This window comes from Castor canadensis, chromosome 3 (genome assembly GCF_047511655.1).
Source record: "Castor canadensis chromosome 3, mCasCan1.hap1v2, whole genome shotgun sequence".
Taxonomy (NCBI): Eukaryota; Metazoa; Chordata; class Mammalia; order Rodentia; family Castoridae; genus Castor; species Castor canadensis.
Genome location: NC_133388.1, coordinates 148,134,572 through 148,141,804, shown reverse-complemented (window position 1 = coordinate 148,141,804; position 7,233 = coordinate 148,134,572). Strand labels below are relative to the sequence as shown.

The 7,233-nt window shown below is 39.1% G+C and overlaps 1 non-coding gene across 1 annotated transcript; it reads right to left on the bottom strand.

The window, feature by feature from the left end:
* Positions 1 to 2,740: 2,740 nt before the first annotated feature.
* LOC141422059 (U6 spliceosomal RNA) lies at positions 2,741 to 2,844 on the bottom strand. Its single transcript, XR_012446721.1, has one exon. It is a non-coding gene; the product is annotated as a U6 spliceosomal RNA (small nuclear RNA).
* Between the last annotated feature and the right edge of the window lie 4,389 nt (positions 2,845 to 7,233).

The following is a 7,233-nucleotide window of genomic DNA, read 5'->3' as shown; positions in this document are numbered from 1 at the left end:
ACAATTGTTAGACAAATGCTCTACCACTTGAGCCAGGTCTCAGCCCACCCCACTCCTCTTTTTTTCCAGGTAGGGTCTTGCACTTTTTGCCTGAGGCCAGTCTCAGAATACAATCTTCCTAGCCAGTCTTCTTCCTAGCTGAGACTACAGGCTTGTACCACCACAGCCAGCTTATTAGTTGAGATCAAGTCTCAGTAACTTTTTTCCCAGATGGCCTTGAACTGCAGTCCTCCTGATCTCCACCTCTTGAGTAGCTCAGATTATAGGCAGCTATATTGTTCTTTTGTTCTCCATTACATTAACTTCTTCCATGATCTTTAATTTTTATTTCCAATAACCAATTTTAAGCTTGCCTTGTTCTTAGAAACAGACCTTGAGGTATATCATTAAGTTACTAGTTTGAGATCACTCTGACTTTTTAATGTAGACATTCATAGTTATAAAGTTTCCTCTTAGAACTGTCTTTGCTATATTCCAAAGGTTCTGGCATGCTGTATTTTCATTTTCATTTGATTCCAGGAATTGTTAAATTTCCTTCTTGATTTCTTCAGTGACTCACTGATCATTCAAAAGAGTGTTGTTCAATATCTATGTGCTTGAATAGTTTCTGTAGTTTCCCTTGCTATTGAAGTTCACTTTTATTCAATTATGACCTGATAAGATAAAAGAAATCATTTCCGTTTTCTTGGTTAAGACTTGCTTTTTGACCTAAAATATCTATTTTGGAAAAAGTTTCATGAGCTGCTGAGAAGAATGCTCTTCCAGGGATGTTTGGTGGAATATTTTGTAGATGTCTATTAAGTCCATTTGATCTTTAGTGCAGTTTAACTCAGAAAGATCTTTGTTGAGCTTTTGCTGGATGAACTATTTATTGATCAGAATGAGGTATTAACATCACCTGCTGTTACTGTTATGTGGATTTATCTGTTCCTTTATGTCCACTAGTGTTTGTCTTAGGAAACTGAGTGCACCAACATTTGGTGTATATATGTTTACAATCATTATACCTTCTTGATACATTGCTCCTTTTATTAACATGTAGTGACCTTCTTTACATCTTCAGACTTATTTTAGCTTGAAGTCTACTGTGTCAGATATGAATATAGCTACTCCTGCTTGCTTTTGACTCCCATATGCTTGGTATCTCATTCTCTATCCATTCCTTTCAGTCTGTGTGTGTATCTTTGCAAGTGAGATGTGTTTGCTACAGACAACAAAGAGTAGGATCTTATTTTTTAATCCAGTCAGCCAGTTTGGAGAATCAATACTGCTTATATTTAGGGTTATTATTGAGAAGTATATTCTGTAATTTTGTTGACCTGTGTACTGTTTGTTCTTTACTTTCTCTCTTATTCATCTTAGGAGTTTGCTCTCTTACTGAGTTGAATATGTTTATTTCCTAATTCTCATTTGTTCATCTATTCTTCTCATGAAATTTATTTTTTTCCTAGGCTGTCATGTTTGTGACTGTCTTTCTTCTTCAACTGTGTGTAAGATTCCTTATCTTCTGTCTCCTGGCTTAATGGTCATGAATTATCTTAGTTTGTGCTAATCTCAGAAGGTCTTTGTTTCTCCACCAATTTTAAACAATAACTTTTCTGGATATAGTAATATTGGTTGGCAGTTTTGTACTTTCAGGGATTGAAATATATCATTCTAAACTTTCTTGACTTTTAGGGTTTGTGCTGATAGGTCTGGTGTAATTCTGGAGAAGTTTGCCTCTATAAATTGGCACTTTTCTCTTTCAGTTTTCAATATTCTTTCTGTGTTCTGTAGTCTTGACATGTTAACTATAATATGACATTGAAAGTTTCTTTTCTAGTCATGTGTATTTGGGGTTCTAAGTGTCTTTTGTACCCAGAGGTCTATATATTTCCCTAGATTTGGGGAAATTTCTGCTAAAGATGAAATGGATTTGTGCAGAACTGAAAGCCTCCACTTAACCTCTCTGGCTTAGGAGTTTAGCTGCAGGGAGGATTGGCATTCTGGGTTTTTGTTTCAGGAAGCTGAACAGGAACTTCACGGACAATGAAGGGTGAATAAAAAGGTAGGAAAGTTTATTAAGCAAAAGAATGAAAGCTCCCATGGAAAAAGAAGGGTCCCATATGGGTTGCCAATGACTCTGCAGTGTCTAGGGTTTTTTTTTCCTGAGTCAGGTGTTACTCAATTTCATATGCTAGCTAGGTGTTACTAAATATCCTGAGCGAACCATGGAGTTTGTTTCTCAAATTCTGGAAATCATCCTCTAACTGCTTCTCCTCCCACCCCTCGCCTCCTCTTCTGTTTAGGTCAGACTTAGGTCATTCTGTTTTGCTGTCCTGTTCCAGAACACTTGCTTTGTGGTGAAATGGGAGTGAAAAACATTTTGTGACTAACTTTCTTTCTTTGTTTTATTGTATAAATCTCAATTGGTTGTTGGACCCTTTCCCTGCTTTGTTCCTGACCCCTAATCTCTCATGATTTCATTGAGTATGTTTTCTATGTCTTAGTTGTTAACTCAGCTCCTGCTTCTATTCCATAGTTCCTTAGGTTTGGTGTCTTGATTGTGTCTTAGAGTTCTTAAAAGGTGTTATCATGTTTATTTTTTGTTCTTAAGCAAATGTCTGAGGAGATCAATATGTTTAATCTGACTTAAACATTGCATAATATATATGTGTATAGCCTAGGAATACATAGTTTTTAAGGTTTTATGCATAACTGAATAAAAATTAATTCATTAAAATTTACTTGCTTTTCACTGATAATATTGGAATGTTTCTTTGTTTGCATGTCGTCCTTTAACAGAGTGTGCTAATCTTCTCTGTGTCATTCCAGTTTTAGTGTATGTGCTACTGAAGTGACCACTGAAGCAGATAATTTTGGCATAAAACTCTAGTCTTGACAGTGATAATACATTTTCAATTCACATGCAAATTGTCAAAACACATAAGTCTATGGTTTTAATTGACTTTTACCAGCCTTTACTAGGTAGCTGTGGAGGTTACATACTTGAGCATAAGATAAATCAGAGTGAAAGTGTTAGAAAACACCAGTTATGGAACCAATATCCATTTCCCACTTTTTCATTTGTACAAGAACATCTATATTTAAGGGAACAGCAATTTCTAAGATAAAAAATCTACATATCCCATCCTTATTGTTGAAAGGGAAACCAAGTAAATATAAGTAAATGTGACTTGAGGGGGGTTCCTGATCATCTCTTAAAAAGGGAGCTAACTAAGCTGGAGGACATACCTCTGTTACTGCCTTTCTGAGACATTATGGCTAGAGCTACAGTGTTTACCTTGTGAGCATGAAGCTACAATTGGGATAGAAGCCGCATGCTAAGAATTCTAGAACAGAAAAATGGAAGGAGCCTGAGGCAATGCTGGCATTGAGGAACACCCCCATCCCATTCTAAGGGGTGCCTAAGGATGTGCTTTGCCATAATGCAAAATAAGTCTGTTTTGGTAAAGACATTTTAGGTCCCAGCAATTAGAGACAATTGCTAAGAATTTGTAAAATTGCTCTAACAAAATGTATATTATAATAACTTACTTAAAGTCAATGATGGTTTTTGAGAGGTGTAAAACTAAGGTGTATTTCAGTTCCTTTTTATTTTAATATCATTTAGTGAACAATGCATTGGATGAAGTCAATATTTCCCTTCCATTCACATGTTCTAGTGAATAAAAGAAGCAATATGTCATACACTAATGACATGATTTTATCATCATGAACCAGGCATAGTGATATGTCAATTTTTTTTTTCAATTAGGATATTTTCAGTTGCAAATAATAGAATTTAAATTGAGTATATAACAACATCACAGTAAATTGTTTTACTCTTTGAATAACTTTGTATAATCTGGACTTTATATACACAAAGAATACTTCTCATATATTATTTAATCTGTATATAGCCAACTTGTTTTGCAATGTAAAAAAAATCACTTCTTATTTGGCTGTGTTTATGTCAGCTGATTTAACAGCTATTTGTGTCTCATGACTCAGGTCACATTGTCACTGAGGTTACAGTATTAGGAGACAGGAGAAGTACATTAGAATGTTGGAGTGTGTTAGTCATTTCTTGCAGCCTTTATTTAAGTTCTAAAAAATCTGAATACCTAAAAACCAACACATCTGGAAACAGAACCAGCATACAGCCATACTGAGGGAAGCCCTAACTGTTATAGGCCAGATATTCAAGATCTGTGAGAGTCAGATAATACAGAATTTTGGAGATTAAAAAGGTTGAATTTTTCTAACCCCTTCTTTAATATGAATAGAGACAGAGAAGCAGAAAGCACAGAGGAAAATAAAATTGGGACATAGGAAGAGTCAGAGAACTGAGTGAATTCTGGTTTGTTTTTTAAGTAAAAAAACCACTTTGCTGAGCATTCTTAGCTCCCCAAAAGGAGTAATAATCTCTACTGTAAGACACTGTCTCATGGAATGAAGCCTGGTACAAGATGTAGTACATCCTGGATTATTAACATAGCTCATTGGTTCACATTAACAGAGCAAGATCAATACTATGTTCAGGGTAGGGATAGAATGCAGTTGAAAAAAAGATATAAGGTAGGGTTCAGATTCAAGTGTCATATATTGGCCTTGGTTTCCAATCACAGAATCTCAAAACTTCAATTAGTCATGTAATTTGAAATATTAAGGGAGCTCAGAACCAGATAAAATCCAAGGCTGGTAACCAGAGTCCTCTTCTTCTTCAAACCAGAGACCATGCCCAGGTTCCTGAACTTACACCAATAGGCATTATCAAAACAGAATGTTCCCAAGAAGAGGAATCCTCCCAAAAGCCCCTCACATATGAGACTATAACTAAATGATTGAAAAAGGGTTGCTCTCAGGGACTGAACTTGAGAGCAACCAGACTGGCTGATAAAGAAATTCACAAAGTTGGTCAGGGCAGAGTCTCTGCTTTCCCCATCCAAGGGACGTTGATACATGCAATGTATTAAAAACCTCCACATGTTGTTCATCTTCCTTCAGCATGGCAGGAAATTGAAACTTAAGGATACTGGATGTGAGAAGGGTCATGTAGCACTGAAGACAAAGTAGCTGTTGAAATAGTATGTAACCATATACTTCTGTAATCTGCTTACAAGGGTATATAAAGCAAGTCCCCTTTGTTCTTGGGGCTCAGCCTTTGGACATGAGTCCACTGACTCTGTGCCAGCACAATAAATGTTACTTCCTGCTGAACTGCCTCAGTGTCCCATGTCTGTTTGAGAATCCCACAAAATTTCTGGGGGCTCTTGTCCAGGATTCAGAGATGGTGTTTTTCCACCTCCCTTGTCACCGGGGGGCACTCCCTTGACCACCACATGCCAACAGACAGTTTGATCTAGAGGAGAGACTCACCCTCCTAGAGAGTCAGAGTGAGGGTCTCAGATGCACAATGGAACCTGGAGAGGCACAAGAACCAGTGAGGGGAGCGCCGCCTACCAGACTTGTAAGAATCTTGGTTCAAATATTAGGCCTGTCCCTAAGTGGCAGAAAGGAAGCTTGATCACCTCCCAGAGTCACTTGAGTAGCTTTGAATGAAAGCAAAATCATGACTCTTAGGCACTGGGAGCAGGGTGGAACATTGGATGCCTGTGTGTGAACATGTGTGAATGAGATATAGCTTTGCTACAAAGCAAGTATGGAGTCCTGATCTGCAGGTCTGTGGCGAACTCATATGGTCTAAAGTGAGGCCCTAATAGGGCCTCTGGTCTGGGATTTATACAGACTTGATATAGCTAAGAGGTACCTAAATTTCCTGTGAGGGACACAGCTGGAGACGGACAAAGCAAGTGACCTATTGCTCTCCCCTGTGTGTCAGAAGACCCCTTACCTCTCCTCCAAAACCTTTACCCGTATCTTTGTCTTGACATCTGGTAATGGGAGGAAATGGGTGGAAATCAAAGTAAAAACACCCCGTGGAGAGTATGGTTAAACAGTTTAAAAGGGATTTAATGGAGACTGTGGAGTCAAGTTAACTCCTAACAAGCTTAGGGTCCTCAGTGAAATAAATTGGCCAGCTTTTGGTGTAGGATGGCCTCTGGAAGAGTCACTAGACAAAACTGTGATTAATGAAGTTCATAGAGTAATTGTAGGGAATCCTGGCCACCCAGATCAGTTTCCCTATATTGATTGCTAGCAGGATGCTGTCCATAGCCAACCCACATGGCTAAAACTCTGTCTGGAAGAGAACTGTAACTTTATGGTACCTAGGGTGGCTGCAATTTCCAGCCATAGGGAAAAACCAAAGGAGTCTGTAATGGCGGAGGAATCCGAGGAAACACCACTGCCCTATGCGCCACTTCACCCATCTCTGCTACTGGCACCCAGTTCCATACCCTTACCTTCGACATCAGATGGGGAAGTTTGGGAGATAGCCACACCTGTAAAATCTGGCTCAGCAGCTTCTGGGGCCTCAATTTCCCTGACTTTCCCAGGTCCTACAGATCTTAAGTCCACTCCAAGTCCACCAGTTCTCACCCCATATCCCCCATTCAATTGAGGGTATTTAACCAGTCCCAGCAAGGACCCATTTTCTCCTCAGACTCCCACTGTTTTGCAGATGCCTCCAAGAGGCCTGATATATTATGATCAGCATGGTCAAACATAAGAAGGAGGGCAGTCTTTTACCTATCATCCCTTTACCACCACAGACCTCCTAAATTGGAAACATCATACCCTCTCCTTCACAGAAAAACCTCAGGCTCTAATTGATTTGATGCAGTCTATCATCCAGACTTATAAATCCACCTGGACAGATTGTCGATAGATTCTTATGACTGTACTTAATACTGAAGAGCAATGCTGTATAACACTGGTGGCCCTAAAGTGGTTAGAAGATCATGCCCTGCCAATACCTTAAATGCCCAAGCCTCTGATCAGGCTCAATTCCCCAAGGAAGGGTCCCCCCATTGGGACCCTAACAACGATTGAGACTACCAGCAGCTTGAACGGTATCAGGAGGCATTATTAAGGGGTGTGAAGGAACGAGGGAAAAAGGCCATGAACATGAGCAAAATATCAGAAGTCCTCCAAAGACTGGATGAGAGTCTCACCTACTTTTATGAGCATTTGTGTTAGGTCTTCCACCTGAACACCCCTTTTGACCTGGAAGCCATTGAGACTCAGTGGATGATAAATGCCACTTTTGTTGGCCAGGCTCAAGGGGACATATGGCAAAAATTAGAGGGATTTTCAGGAATGAACACCACCCAGCGTCTGGAGCCCACA